Source organism: Choloepus didactylus, chromosome 10 (assembly GCF_015220235.1).
Source record: "Choloepus didactylus isolate mChoDid1 chromosome 10, mChoDid1.pri, whole genome shotgun sequence".
Lineage (NCBI taxonomy): Eukaryota > Metazoa > Chordata > Mammalia > Pilosa > Megalonychidae > Choloepus > Choloepus didactylus.
In genome coordinates, this window is record NC_051316.1 from 59458696 (window position 1) to 59475732 (window position 17037).

A 17037-nucleotide genomic window follows, 5' to 3' on the forward strand; every position below is an offset into this window, starting at 1 on the left:
GCCCACCAGAGTGACCTCTCGGCTCCTTTTGGAATCTCTCTGCCACTGAAGCTTATTTCATTTCCTTTCACATCCCCCTTTTGGTCTAGAAGATGTTCTCTGTCCCACGGATAAGCCTCTTTTTAATTTTAATTATTTTTTTGTTTACCACTTTCTTATGTAGAAATACTGGTTTCATGTGTTGATCTCTGCTCTACATACGATAGCTTCTTCCTCTAATTATAAGCTGTTTCCCTGTCAGAATAAAATGTAAATGAGGACAATATAAAATCTGTTTTGCCTAATGAAGGCTAGCATGATATCTAATATGCTATTAACATGTAATTAGCAAAAATATATTTGTCATTTTAAGATCTTGTTAGGCTCCAGACACTTATTTTGGAAGTCCTACATTACCCTTAAAATGATCATTTTTAATTCAATAAATTTTATTTGTTTTCTCTGACTTAGAATCATCTTATCTTGTTTTTTTTCCCTGCAACTAAACTATAAACTATAAATTTGCAGTTTTCTCTTCTGAAAATTGCAATGATGTTCTTATAAACTGCAATCTCTCATATTCTTGTCAGCCTGCCTCAAGGAAATTCATTTGTTTAATATGCTTGCTCACAGTTGGGCACATAGCCAGTGGTTGTTTAATCCAAATATCTGAGTAGCAAACTGAGCTGAACCTTCTGGAGAAAGTATGGATGAACAGCCAAGACCACTGGGTGGTGGAAGAGAAGACAGCATATCCTGAGCTCCCCAGTCTAATGTGAAGGGAGGACAGCTGATAACAGGATATATAGTGCTACCAGACACCACTGCTCCCAAACCATGGCTTCTGCCTGCTACTGCCACAAATGCAGGAGTAATATCATCCCCTTCATACTCAGCTTTAATCCTCAAAGTTTCATCTGGTCCTTTATGGACAGAGGTTACCCTAAGTTCACATTGAATGCCAAAATTTCCACATACCTTCTTGATTTTTTCATAGTGACTAATTTCAGAAGTTGAGCCCATCAGTACTACAACCCTGCATTCACTTTCTGATTTCAGGATCAACTCTCTTCTCTCTGCCCACTCAGAATTTTTCTTTACCATCTGGAGTCTTCAGGGATCATTTCCTTGAGGTCATGATATGACTGTTTGTCTTTCTGTTGGCTTTGGTCTCCTGAAGACCAGATTCTTTAAGAAACATCAATAATATCAGCAAGAACATTTCTTTATGTCAACCAGTGTACAGTTCTTGGTCAACCAGAGTGTCTTCAATATTTAAAAAGTTGCCTGTGTAGAATGACTCATGATATTCACTTCACTTTGGCCTATAACAAGTCCAGCAAAGCAAAACTTTGCAGCAATTGGCTGTTCCTCAGACCACTGTGGATTATTATTGGCCTCGTTCTTGAAAAACATCTCCACTTTTGGTGGGTAAAACTTATATCCTTCCTTAATGCTGGGGTTTCTTTTGAGAAAAGAACCAGTTGCTATTCTTCTACAAACCCATGCAATTGGAATCATTTCACATGAGGGTGCAATGAAAATTGTTTCCCACATTTTCTAGTGAAAGCAGTTTTGATAACTGCTTCCTGTAACAGCTGAAAAATATAACTGGTGATTCTGTTTGAGGTTGTAGCTCTTCCTTCCAGGTGACTCTTTCTAGCTGTATTTCCTGCTGTAATCTGGTCCTTGGACTGGAGAAAGACTCTTCCCAAACTATCATAGACTTCTTTTGTTACACCCTCATAGAGCTTTTTACCAAAGTTCAGTCAGTTTGTAAGTACAAGTATCCTCATCACAGGAAAAATTCTGGCCCAATGCTTTGTGTGGAGTTGTTGCTTTAGATCATCTGGATCTGCTGAGTCTTTTTGATCCTCACTGTCACCATTTTCCTGAGTGGGTTGGGGGCAGTGACCGCACTAGGAACAGAAGCAAGAATCTAGAAAAACTAAGGAGAGCTCATCGAGGTTCCCGGGGGCGGGGAAAGGATGCTGGGCACACAGGCATGCCCACCCCCCTCCACCGCCACGCCCCAAGGGGCACTCAAGAGCACTCACATAGAGCTTTCTGCAGTACCTGATCCTGCAGGGTCTTTGCAGACTGAGGGTAAAATGATCTTTTAAAATAACTTTTACACTTACGAATACTTCACGAATTTTATCCTTGGGATATTAATTGTATTAAATTTCTATAAATACAGAAGACAATTTGAACTGCTAGTGACTAGATTTAATATGATTTGTGCTATGTAGTCATGTTCTAAGCATTTACTGATTATGTATTTTAGTTTTGATTTCATATTTTGGAGGCAGATTCAGGTTTTCAGATGCCAGATAGCTTCATAGGTGCTAACAAACTCCATAAGTTCTAGTAAGTGTGCCTGGAATGCCCAAATGATACAATGGCCTTGGTATTTAAAGTGACTTTTGTATACCTTCATTGCTGCAGTGGAGGTTTCAATAAATAATGTTGGATAAAATATACTGGTATTATAGTAAGTTATTAGAAGGACTGACATTTGAAAGGCATAAAACAAAAATGGGCTCAGTATCTACCACAGTTTGGATGCTCAGTAGATATTTGGTGAATAATGGAATGAATTACGCTACTATTACTTGCAGTGAAAAAAAAATTAATTCATTTATGCTACTCCTAAATCTTCTTTAGTTAATCTCCTTTGCCAGAACTGCATTTTTTTCCTAGTATGTTTCTGCAATTTTCCTAAGTGGGATGGCTACATAACAACATATTTCCAACTTATTTGTTTACCAATCTATATTTTTTAGGATGTGCTAGCCTGTGATTATGTCAGTGTATCTCATAACATTTTTAGTGTATAGTTATTTTCATATCAAAACAATATAATAGCAGAACAAATCTTATTATAATTAGAGTTAAACTTGTGATTCGGTGATAAAAAACTTTTCTCCTGAACAAAATATGTGTCAATGCTTGCCCTATCAGCTGCAGATTTCTAATACCAAAATATTTGAGGACTATTAAGAAATAAGAGCCAAGAGCCTTTCCTAGTGCAAAAGAGGAATGTTCATTTTTTCTACCTCTAAAGGTAATTTAAAAACTAGTAATCAGTCTTCTGATTTTCTAAACAAATTGTATTGTTTAGTTGTTAAAACACCTGTACTTCATGGAAATGACTGCAATGCACACACAAAAACAAAGAAACAGAGAAAACAAAGCAAAGTTCTTTGGGTGCAAGGATTAAGGCATAAATATCTTGGTGATAATTGATCTAAGAGAACTAGCTGAAATCTGCACCCTTTAGCTTTTAAATTATTTGTTTTCAGTAACATTTTTTAAAAGCCTGTGCTCATGGACTAAAATACCCACATCTAAACCTACTCAGCATTTTCCTAAATGTTAAAGAACATATTTGAGAAGTACATTTTCACTTTTTCAAAACCTTAAATATCAATAAAATAAAAATGAACAGGCCAGTCCAGCTCCAATGGGAACTTTTCTTATGAAGCAGATCAATGAAAATACTAGCTAAGCTCTTTAGAAAGGAAAAATCATTCACCTGCTAGGGGATCTGCATTTCACCCCACTGTTTATACATTTGCTTAAATTGAAAAAATGCTAAATGCTGTGGTTTTACCTTTTATATTTATCAAATAGTTCCTTTTCTTAATAAAGATGCACTTTGAAACTAAGTTGTACCTTGCATTTTTTGCCTTTTCATATTTAAGGAAAATAGTTGATGCATATAAAACATGGAGCAAATACAAAATCCTCATGAGTAACTTAAATTGAAGTAAATAAAATACTCCATTGAACATTTTACTTTCAAGGCTATATAGAAACACAATATGACTTAAGAAATGGGAAACTAGGTCCTGTGAAGTTTTAGATGAATATAGTCTCCCAATGCATATGTGATAACAGAAAGATATCAAAATATGTCTTCCCTCAACTGCTATCTTATGAAGCATCAAAAAGTCAGCGGTGAACCAATAGTTGCTAAGTATTACTTTTCCAGAGCATTCAGTGATGCAGTGACTTGAAAGGAATCAATAAGATAGGAAGATGAGAGAGTTAAATGTTTTCTAGCTATAGGTAAACTTCTTAATCTTCCTTAAAAGTCTCTTATGATTACCTAGTATAAGTACAAAACTTGGAAGACTTTTCTAAGATGTCACAGGAGAAAGATGCATGCCTGTGAAAACTAATTCTGACTCAAATCTCTTGACTGGAAGCCTAGCATCGTTGAAAGAGAGAGGACATTGGGGTCATAAAATCTTAATTGGAATTTTGCCTTTCTCACTTTTCTGCTGTTTTGGGGCAAATTATCTAAGTATTTAAGACCTGGTTTCCTTACCTAGGAAATAGAGATAATAGTATGTTACATCATTGGATTGTTTTGAGAGGTAAATAAGACATTATTAAAATTTTACCCTGTAATTCAGTGAAAGATAAGGCTTCCAACATTTTAAAAAATAACTTCCAAACTGTGTCAATCTTATTGGTTCGAATTAATCATTTTATGTGTAGAATTTGCAAAAAGTTATTACATTAGCACCCTATTCATATGAGATAAATTATAAAGGCTTGGACTGCATAAAATAGCTTATAATTTCAAGGAAAAATTCCACTGACATCAGATTTCTTTTGGGGGATAGAGATAATAAGGGTAACTTTACTCTTTCTGTCTTATTGATTCCCTTCAAGTCACTGCATCACTGAGTGCCCTGGAAAAGTACTTAGCAACTATTGGTTCACCGCTGACTTTTTGATGCTTCACAAGATAGCAGTTGAGGGGAGATGTATTTTGATACCTTTCTATTATCGTATATGCATTGGGAGACTATATTCATCTAAAACTTCACAGGACCTAGTTCCCATTTCTTGTCATATTGTGTTTCTATATAGCCTTGAAAGTAAAATGTTCAATGGAGTAAATTATTTACTTCAATTTAAGTTACTCATGAGGATTTTGTATTTGCTCCATGTTTTACTCTGTAGGTTGTGTTAGTCAATTACTTACAAATTATATGGCAAACAAACCAAGATGATTTAAAGGGAATGCCTATAACTCTGGTCACATCACATGTGCTTGGTTAGTAGTGTGTGGAGTTGTTATAATCTAACTTAAGAATTTTCTTATATGAGAGCATTGAAATTATTGTTATTTTTCACTATGTTTTTCATCTGCCCATCAAATTTATTTATGTTTCTTTTTAAATATAGCCTCCCCTACTAAAATATCCAGATGACACAAAAGGAGAAAGTCTTCTACAGACAATGGCAAAACAGTTTTGCTTCTGGTAAAAATGCTTTCCCTGTAAACACCAAAAAATGTAACAAACATATGTTTAAAATGCTTTTTCAGTCAGAGCTTTCATATTTTATTCTAAATAGAAACCAGAAGGTATTTTTCATGACTAGAGACATTAGCAACCAGTCCCACATACCTATCCACCTTTCAACATCTATGTTTTTCCACACTGCCTTCTCTCCACTTCCTATCCTCTTCCTATGATTAAACCCGCTATGTTCTTAGCAAAGGACAACCTTCCACTTGTGCGGTAGATCCTTTCTTCTCTCACCTACTTAGGGATATTGCTTTGGCAATATCCCCTCTTATTCTCTTCTGAATCATCTTTTTTCCCCCATGTCTCTACTGGATCATTATCATCAGCATATGAACATGCACTTATTTCTCCCATGAAAGAAAATAAAATACACCTTCTAACATCAAATCACTCTCCAGCTACCTGTCCTATTTCTCTGCTCCCTTTTTGGCGACACATCTGGAAATAGTAGCTGAAGTCAAAATCTGCAATTTCTTTCCACATATTCTCTTAACCCCACTTCAATCAGGCTTTCTCTCCTACCCCATCTTTCTTGTCAAGTTCACCTGTAACCAACACAATGTTAAATTGAATGTTCCTTTCACAGTCCCTACCTTATTTCATCCATCTTGGTTATTTCCTGCTTCTGGAGGTATTCAGTACACTTGGCACTCAGGGCAGTCTCTTCTCTTACATCTCTGGCCACACACTGTTTTAGTCTTCCTTGATGGTACCTTTTCTCCTGTGCTCTCTTCTTTACTCACTTCCAAGGTAATCTCATCAAGTCATGGCTGTAAGTGTAATCTATATGCTTCTGATCCCAATTTTTTGTCACTAGCCTGGAACTCTATTCTGAATTCCAGCATATAAATCACTGGTTGGCAAAAAAAAAAGCAAAAACCAAAAAATGAAAAAAAAAATCCTGATGATCATTAATGTATCCATATTTCTTCCTGTCATTCTCCATCTCTTGGTAATAAGCAAATTCTGTGCCTCCACTTTCAAAAGATAATTAGGAAGTGATCAATTTTCACCATCCCCATGGCTAGGATCTTGATCTAATCACCAAAATCTCTTGCCTGATTACTCAGTATCCTTCTAACCTTTGTTTTCCATCATTCTTCACTTTCATATATTCTTAAAACATCAGTAAAAGTAAGAACAATCATTTAAGTAAAATCCTATATAAGATATGTCATTGTTTCATCAAATCATACAGTATTTTCCCATTTCACTTATGATCAAAGGAAATACATTTTATAAATTATTGTATATTATAGGCATATTTTTGTTAGGCATGGTTATAATAAGTGATCAATAAAAGACCTGCTTACCTAATACTACATTAAGGTAAAATTCAGCAGTAAGAGTGTAATTAAAAATATATCTAAAGGACACAAGTTGGTAAAAAAAGAAAAAAACCTCTCAATGAAATTACTTGGAGATGATGTTAAGTATCATATCACAAAGATATTTAATTCTCACTAGATAAAACTAAGTAGGTGATAATGATATTTCAGATAGGATTTTTGTATCTAATCAGTAATGTGTCCTCTGTCAAGTGGCTCAACTTCTCTTTGCCTGGGTTCCCTTATTTTTTATATTTTATATAAAGATGACAACAGTAAACTTAAAAAAAAAATTAAATTGTCAATATTTACAATTCACAAGAATTATATCCTTTCAAGTATTTGAAATTATGATTAAATGTTAAATTTTAACTTACAATGTAAAAGAAAAAAATCTTAAATTTTTTAGAATTAAGCACAAAAATGCTTGAAGATCATTACTATACAGCAACTTCAAGTTATTAGTATTGGAAGGACCCAATAAAGTCACAAAACTCACTTTGATAAATGCTCAGCCTATGTAATTTTTAAAACTTGATCACATATTTGTTGCTTCTTTTTGAAATCCTTAAAATAATTAATAACAGGAACAGCTATACATTTTGCTCATTCATTTACAAATAATTTAAATGAAAAGCAAATATAGGTCAGGTCCGGTTTCTATAAATAAGGTCCAACACTGGTTCCTGACTGTCTTTACTAACTTTCAAGAACATGAGTTTCTCAAAGTATGTATGGGTGAGTTAGACCTAATTTATCCTTTATCTACTCTTATTATTAATTTAACTAACTCATTAATACACTGATTCCATACATTATTATTTTGACATAGAAAGAAAAATGAAATGTGTTCCTGTTCTGTTAGACATGTATACCTCAAAGCATGGTTCCCTTGAACAGAAAGGCCCTGTGAAAGGCTCTGGGTGCCCTGGAAGCAATGGTGGTTAACCCTTGGAAAACAAACTCCTTATGTTTGAGGGCCACAATTTAGAGTTATACAGATACATAAAATATAACTTCATTGCATTGTTATTTTAACAGATGAGTGTATATCCATTTTTAAAAGGGTAGGGAATGTTAGAGAGTCATTCATAGAAAGGAAGATACTGAAGCAGTCTTGAAGAATGAGTATGAATTTACCAAGTTAAGCAGAAGATAGGAGGGATGAGACACATCATTTTGAAGAGCACAGAGCATTCTATGCAATGATACTCTAAACTGTATACCTCATCTCATCCTTTACCAGCAGATTAAAAAACCAAATGGTGGCCAAGTGTTTTTTTTCCCAAGTCAGAATTTAAGATATCTCTAAAAGATATGAAAGTGAATAAAATGAATGAGAACCAACTGTAATTTATTTTTACAAAATAACCATTTTTTGAAATGATTTTAGATTTATGGAAAAGTTGAGAAGCTAGAACTTAGAGAGATCCCTCTGGAAATTAATGAAGACCAACCAAAGAAGAGCAAGCAATGGTTATTTATTTAGAATTTGCTATGGCAAGGGAATCAGCCACTTTCATTTAGGTTTAGCAGAGGAGACTCAAAAGCAAGCAGAATTACTATTAGGTTTTAAGGCAAAAAAGAGAAGCCTTCAGATGTGGCCTGAGTGGAGGTTGTTGGCATAGGGAGGCTGGAGGTGTACTAACTAGCAGGGGCCATCCTACTGGTTTGCGAAGCATAATTTGACTTTCTCATTGGAAGCAGGAAAGAATTAGGGAGGCTGGCATTCCTGCGCAATTCTTGATCCGTTGGGGACCGATTGCTACAGGAGTTATGGTTTGGGTTCATGGACTAGTTGCTGCAACTAGTCATGGACTAGTTGGTTTGGTTTCCCATGCTAGCTGCTTCAGAGATTGTTTTTATATATGGTCCTGCCATTGTCTGTGTATTTAGTATGTCTTCCTATGCGCTGTTCACCCAGGTTCCCCGAAAGTTCATATTCTACCTAACAATAATACTTTGTTAACGTCCTTTAAGGTTAACATATTACATTCATGATACATTTATTTTACATAACTATGATGCACTTAAACAAAATTAAAAAGTAACAGTTATACAATAAACCAAACTACAGATTTTATTCAGTTTTTCCACTAATGTCCTTTTTCTGTTCAGGATAAAATCCAGGTTACCGTATTTCATTTAGGTCAATTCAGTTTTAAATGTAATATCTTGATTGATCTAACATGTTTGAAATAAAAGGTAGAATCTGAACAGACTCTTTAATAGATCAATTAGCTTACAGACTCTATACAAATATAGTACCAGAAAATCACAGTAATAGTGTAATGACAGGTCAGAAAACCTAACAAATAGATATATTGTTGGAAAGTACTGAAAAATAATAAGTTGAAAACACACACATATACAAATAAATAACAATATATAACAAATTGAAACCATATTAATTTTTAATAGATTTATATTCTACTGCTACTCTTCAGTTACAATACTCTAAGAGCAATGCTAAACCCTGCTGATTTCAGCAGAGCTATTAGAGCTATGACTTTTAGCAGTAATTTGAGAATTAAGATTCAAACAGTGGAACCGTAAAAGGAAATCTATTTAGCTAAATATAGTTTGCTTCAGAAAATTAACTAGATTTAATCATTTTTCAGTGTGCATGGTAGACTTGTGAAATTTTGTACCATCATCTCTGAGTATTTCTGAATACACTTCATCTTGACTCGATTTTCCATCCAATTTAATATTTAATGCTGCTGTTTGTTTTTATTATGGTTGTCCCAACACTCCAAAACTCAGGTATTTTTATAAGGTTTAGAAGCCTTTTCTGTGATAGTTATTGAATATAATTACCAGTGGCAAAGTTATATACATCATGCTATTTTTTCTTTAATGTGGTAACAATTGAGAGAATTGCCTTTGAAATAATTTTCTTTGAAAAACAGGAATGCAGATTACAGTAAAATTGAATTTACAGTGAATTTAGCCAGAAGCTAAACCACATGAGACAATAAAAACAAATGGACCACACAAGCAAGGACTCATCTAGCAAGCACACTTCTCATTCTTGTTGTTAGGTAGTAACTAATCAGTATTTTATGACTTAATATGGTTGACATGGTGGGAGATTTTGAGGATAGAATATTTAACGTCAGGTAGTTATTGGTTTAATCACTCATATTATGAAAATTGTAAGTGAACTTCTATCAGTCAGTTATTTTTTATAGTGTGGTAAAATACCTTATGGTTTTCTAAGTATGATTTAACTATATACTCATTGCTTCTTGGTTTTCTGTTACTATTTCTCTCTTTCATATGGATGGAAAGGTATTACTTGCCCTTGTTTCCTCAAACACTGAATGGTGGACAACATTGTTATTTACATATCATTATTTTATGATGCTTCTGAGTGTAATATTTTCACTGATCCAAAACTCTCTCTCTTGTATAAGTCTTCAATTGAGTAAATTTTTATTGTTTATCTACTTACGTCTTATATGTGGATTATTTTTTCCAGAGCAATTGGATGCTGTTATCATTAAGTAAGAGTAGAAAACTACAATTAGAACATGATTTGAAGGGAATATCATGAACTAAGGTTTAAACCTCAGTTGAGATGTCTACTACAAATTCAAATAGAAATGTTGACTAGGTAGCTGGATATGAGAGTCTAGATCAAGGGGAGATGTTCAGACTGGAGATATAAATTTGGGAGTCATCAGCTAATAGATGGTATATAAAATCAATGAGATCAGGTAAGCTCATCAAAGGATGGCTATGGAGAGAAAAGAGGGGAATTCCAAGGACTGAGTCTTGGGCATACCAGATTAGAGGTTGAGATATTGAGGTGCAGTAAAGCAGAATAAGAAAAAGTGCCAAGTTAGGAAGAAAGAAAAGCATGTAACTCTGGGAGCCAAGGAAGGAAAGTGTTTCAGAGAAAAGGGGATAATCAATTTTGCCAAAAAAAAAAAAAAAAAATGTTTATAGGATAAATAAAATAGGGACTGAGAATCAATCACTGAATTAAGAAATATAGAGGCCATTGGTAACTACTCTACTCAAGTAGCAGAGGCAAATTTTGATGACAGTGGTTTAGGGAATAAAGAGACGATTTGCAGATAATAAGTAGAGACAATTATCTTGTTGAGTTTTGCAGTAAAAGGAAGAAGAAAATAGGGCAATAACTAAAGAATATCTTCCTTATCTTCAATAACTTCCATATCTATACCTGGCTTATGGAAAGGAAGACATAAACAGGTCCTAGGACAAATTTTATAATGTTATATATGAAACTAACCTGCCACTTGAGTTAAATCTGTGATCATAGGAATGTTGTCTGTCCAAAAGGAATATTCCTATTTTTTCATATCCTCTTCAGGACTTATTTTCTGTTTTTTGTTTTGTTGTTGTTTGTTCTTTTTTTAAAATAGTACACATTATAGTAGGTGAGAAATAGTATCTCACTGTGGTTTGGCTTTCCTCTATTAGCTAGTGATGTTGTAGCATCTTTTCATGTGCTTATTGGCCATATGTATTATCTTCTTTGGAGAAATGTCTACTCAAGTCCTTTACCCATTTGTAAATCAGGTTGTTTATCTTTTTGTTGATGAGCTGTAGTTCTGTGCATAAGCCAGATATTAAACCCTCAGCAGGTACATGGTTTCCAATATTGTCTCCCATTTTTTAGGTTGTCTTTTCACTTTCTTGATAACATCCCTTGGTAAAAAAAAAAATTAATTTTGATGAAGTCTTATTTATCTGTGTTTTTTTTTATGTGTTTTTTGTGTAAAGTCTAAGAATCATTGCCTAACACAAGGCCCTGAAGAGGCTTCCCTGTGTTTTCTTCTGGGACTTTTAGAGTTTTAGAGGTTTTGTTTAGATCTTTGATCCATTTTACTTTAATTTTTTGTATATTTCATTCTTTTGCATGTGTATATCCAGTTTTCTCCATACCATGTGTTGAAGAGACTATTCTTTTTCTGGTGAGTGGACTTGGTACCCTTGTCAAAAATCACTTGGCCATATATGTAAGGGTTTATATCTGAACTCCAATTCAATCCAGTAAGTCTTTATGTATATCCTTGTGCCATACCAAACTATTTTTATTACTTTAGTTTTGGAATAAGTTTTAAAATTGTAAAGTTGTAATTTCTCCAACTTCGTCTTTCTTTTTGAACATGTTTTCTGCTATTTGGGGCCCCTTACCCTGCCTTGTAAATTTGTTGATTGGCTTTTTTCTATTCCTGCAAAGAAGGGAATTTTGACTGGGATTGCACTGAAATTATAGCTTGCTTTGGGCAGAACTGACATCTCAAGAATATTCAGACTTCTACTCCATGAACATGGAATGTCCTTCCATTTATTTAGGTCTTTTAAAATTTCATTCAATAATGTTTTGTAGTTTTTCATGCATAACGCTTTTACAACCTTCATTAACAACCCCATGATGAACTTAGAAAGAACCTGGTATACAATGTGACAAAAATTGCTTTTTTCTACATTAAAGCCATGCTTAATCACAATGAAGTTAACTAGAGGTATCCATAAAGTTATTTATAAAATGATTTGAAATGAGGGTTTTAGTGATGAAATAGTTCTACAGTGTTCCTATGTTAGTACATATTCCATATTCCCATGTATTTTTTGTCTTCATTGATGTTTTAAATTTTAAGTAACAAGTCTAGAATATTGCAAAATACTTAACAATCACAGAAAATTTCAACTATGTTTACTAAAACATATTTGTCAAGCCTATTTGTCAAAATGTAATCTGAAAATATTAATGTACTCTTTAGAAGGATTATTATCATGAGATAATCATGGTCATCATCACATAAAATATTTATATTAGTTTTTCTTTTGTAAGAATAATGAAGTCATTTTTAGCAACTTTAATCTGCTAGCTGTTTGGCTGGGTTTTTTTATGTGGTGGAATTATTTAATAATTTCTATAAAATATTAAATACTAACTAGAGCTTTGGGATTTGCTTCTCCCTCTCAGGAATCAGGTGTATACAACTTTGAGGAATCCTTGATGAGTAGGAGCAAAGATTTCAAGTAACCCCTAACTCTCGAGATAAGTTAAGCATTCTCAAGCAGATAGTAATAAGTGACAGTGGACACATGAAGGTGGCAGAAGTTGATGGATAAAATTAGTTTTCTGGGGGACAAGGATTGAGTCACTATCCGAAGATTCACAAGCTTTACTTTCAGATATCAACATCCAGTTCCTGCATAGGACCTCAGTTGGAATCCACAGACCATTCAGTGCCAACTTAATTGGGTCATATAGTGTGTGTCAAAGACAACTAATTTCCTTCTGTTTGACCTCATGAGAACCTCCTTGATAAGAGCCAGAAAGTCACATAATACTTACTGCCCTGTTAGAATGAAGCTTGTTTGGGGCCTTAGATTTAAACTAGGCTCCCATCCTGCTTATGCACGAGATAAAATGTGAACATCTAGTGGGCTGGTTGTACAAAACAGTAATTTCCAAGTACCCAAATATGGTTGAGATGGAATGGAATCAACTCAGGACCTTTCTCTAAATGAGAACAGTAGTCAAATGCACTTGTAGGATAAATATATATGTATATGTGTATGTATATGTATGCAAGTATTACACATGTATACATGTATTATACAAGTGTTTGAAGAGACCAAAAGAAGATTTTTGCTTTTGGTTCTCTGTCTAAATTAAATTTGAAAATACAAATACTGTTCTTAAGACCCAAGCAGTCACAATTTAAGAGGAATTATGTACTCTTGGCTGCTTGAAAGAAATGATTCACCTAAAATGGGTAAGTACTCTATTCCCAAAAGAAGGGCATTATCAGTATTGTTAAACACCAGGTGGATAATATTCCATATTTTCACATATGTACTATGTGTTTCTGGTTATTTCAAAACACATTTCAAAAACACTCAAGTGTGCAGCACCCTTTGTATCTATGTAGGACCATATGTATAATCTTTGCCAGACGTCCTTTCCTTTGACATAGTTATAAGAAAGACGACAAGTTCAGTCCTATCCTCATAAAGCAAGGTTGAAGACACAATTCCTCTAGTCATCTGCCAGTGAAAACACTTGGTTGCATGCCCTCCCCTCAACTTATTTAGAATTCTGTGCATATGAACTTAAAATTAAAAAATCTCCATTGTATAGCTATGAATAGCTGGGAAAATGAGTCAGGGTATATGATCTCATGGCAAGAAAAATTACAAAGAAAATTAGCAAAGTCTTGATTTTCCATTTCAACATTAAAATAGATACCACCTGGGTAGTCAGAGATGCCGGTATTCTTAACAGACTGGGAGGGAATCGTGAGAATCAAGCAGGTGCTCAGAAGAAAATAGTTTAAAAAAATCTTAAAATAAATGAACATTTATTTTCAAGTTTTTGATATCCTGTTTATTTCTCATTCTATAAAGTTATACCAAGTATAACATATATTGTTGAGAAATAATTTTCAGAACAAGGCATAGGAGACCATAGAATTGTGATCTATAGATCATGTGTAGAAATAGATGAATCAGTTTTTTAAAAAAAGAACTCATCATGTGTTTAAATTCTTGCAACCAAGAAGATTTCTGGAATCTAAGTAGTGGGGAAATCTTAAATTTCCAACAAATGTTAAATAGTGAAAGGTACTGTGGTGCAGCCGTACAGTGAAATGGGTGCTGCTGTAGCCTGCTTTGTTTTGTTGTTAAGTAAAGAGAACCTCTGAAGGCAGCTCTAGTCAAAGTGGGGATTGTCTTTTGGGGAAGATACAAGGTGTAGTGTTTCCATAGAAAATGCAGAACACCTAGTTAATTTTTAATTTTGGATAAACAGTAAATAATTTTCTATTTTAAGTATGTCCCAAATATTGCACTATTACCTTTTATTAAAACCTTTATTCATCATTTATCTGAATTCCAAATGCAACTGGATATCCTGTATTTTTATTTACTGAATCAGTCAACCCTAACAAGGTACCCCAGATACTTCAAGGTATCAGGAGACCCTAGGAACAAGATCTGGAAGTTCTGCAGGAAGCGATGCAATTTCTCATTGTCTCTCAATGACTCTGACTCCATCTCTGTTTCATTCTCTGCCTCCTGTCTCTTTCTCCAGCACTGAATTGGTTCTTATTTTTGTTCCTTTCTACTTCACTTTCATTTTTTCTCAGTATAAAGTACTTTTATCTGCTTTTTAAAAATTTTCTTCCCCCAATAAAGAAACAGATTGTCCCAGCTCAAGTCAGGAATTACCTCTGGTCACACCAGCAGTCACCAGGGTTCTGGGTCATATGGCCCACTGTCTCTTCAATAGATGATGTAGGAGCAGACTCAACAAAGAAATGTGGATGCAGAAGGGAAATTGAATACCAAGCCCATTTAACCCACAGTAATAAAACATGTCTTCAAAAAGTATTCACTTACACATGAATCGCAAGTTTATCATATTAACTACAATGGGATGATAAATGTGGGCTTGCTCCCTTCTTGTGACATCTGATGATGGTCTGCTCACTCATTCCTTCCTCTTTTGCCCTAAGCATGTGTAAACATTCCCAGACTAAGTAAATTGTCTAGCACCTGGCCCACTCCTGCTGCTATATCTGTTCCTGGTAGGGGGTAGCAGGGTCCTTCCACTATAGTCCAAGAGGGGTGTGCATAGATCATCAGCTTGTGTTGACTAGGAATTAAGACCCCCTGGCCTTCAGGACTGATGCCCACTTTTGAAGCTAATCTTGCTCTGTTTCCAGTCTATGTGAGTAAATGTTCCATCCAGTGCCTGTAGGAGTTTTATTTTGCTGGCGACACTGACACCTCCAGACTACATAGGGGATGAGACCCTATGACTGCTGCTCCTGATGGTAGGAATTATGCTCTTGCTATCCTCCATGTGGTGAGACTCTTCCTGGGGGTTGGTTGGTGATAGGTGCCTATTTCTGACCAATAGTTTTGCGTAGCGAGCAGGGTGCCCCTAAATCTCACTGAGTCTTGGCTTGCTCTTCATTTATTGAAGTTTAAAAAAAATTGCTACCTGATTAATCTTCTGAAAACACTGCTTGTGTATAAACATGCCCCTCAGTTTTCCGTATCAAACACAGTAAAGGGAAAGTCCTTAGTTAATTGTTAGTACTTAGTACTCTAAGACAAAATTAGTCCACTAAGTGTGTTTAAAATACAAGACATTATTACCACTCGGCCTGACTGAACTATCCTTTTATTTTGTCTGCCCTTCTTCGAACCTACCCTTTCTTCAAGGTCCAATTCAATTGTTGTTTCTTCTATGAAGCCTTTCGATAACTCCCAAACCATGGTGTCCTTTTTACCATCTGTGATTAAGTACATGAATTGTTTATGAGATTCTCAGCCCTTACTCAATAGAAAGTACAGATTTTGGTCAAAATTACAAAGAAGTCGATGTAAAGAGGAAAACATGGTTAAATGTTTTACTGTTTACGAGCTGAAGCTAAACATTGTTCAGGAGTGAGCCAGCCACTTCAGGCTCTGGGAGCAGATGGAATCAGCTTTTTATTGTAAATACTACTCTCACTTTTATACAGGAAACTAAGAATTTTCTTTCATGTGCTTAACTTCTAATATAATGCCAAAAAAGTTTCTAAACTTTATAAAATTTATAATCGCAAAGCTTGAGAAACTTTGTTCAGAAATAAAGGTCTTTTTAAAAGTAGAAATTAATATTATCTTTTAAAGAAAAATAGCCAAAGATAATCCACAAATCTACACAAATCATGATCAACTACAACTATACTCAAACACTGTAAGTCTTATTCACACAAAAGATATAATAGTATCTAATTCCTTAGAGTTAGCTATGAATCATTAAATTGCAAAAAAAAAAAAAAAAGGCTCCTCAACTATGAGGTATTAAAAAAATCCCCTTAAACTACAAAAATAATTTTTCCTCCCCAATTGTTTTGAATGAAAGTAAATTTTTTTCTCCAAATATTTTGTATTTAGATACAAACATAATGATCTATTACTTAGAAAAATAATGTTTTCTTTTCTCAGGTAGGTAGGGATGCCAATGACGTCTTGGAGTTGTTGGTAGCAAAATACTTAAAAAGGGATTATATGAGAGTTCCATATCAGATACAAGCAAACAATTCATGTATAAACACAGTAAAAATTCTTGGAATGTTAATTTCTGAGAACACTAATTTATGAAATCAAGAATGCATTGAATTTTAATTTTCAAGAATGCATATTTAGAAGTTAAGTTTTTTGAACAAATGACTGCTATATTATAAGGGGAGTGTCTTACTGAATAGCTAGTTTTGAGACATGAGGGTTTTATTTATATAATAGGGTCTTGATTTTATAAAGGAATGGAACAGTTTTGTGCTGTCAATTTGTACATAACTCTAATTAAAATGAGGAAAGGGCAACTGGTAGTAGTCACTTTCTTTTTAGCTAAG

At 34.3% G+C, this 17037-nt stretch overlaps 1 pseudogene; it reads right to left on the bottom strand.

The window, feature by feature from the left end:
- Nucleotides 1–537: 537 nt before the first annotated feature.
- On the bottom strand, nucleotides 538–15913 carry LOC119545205 (annotated as a pseudogene).
- Between the last annotated feature and the right edge of the window lie 1124 nt (nucleotides 15914–17037).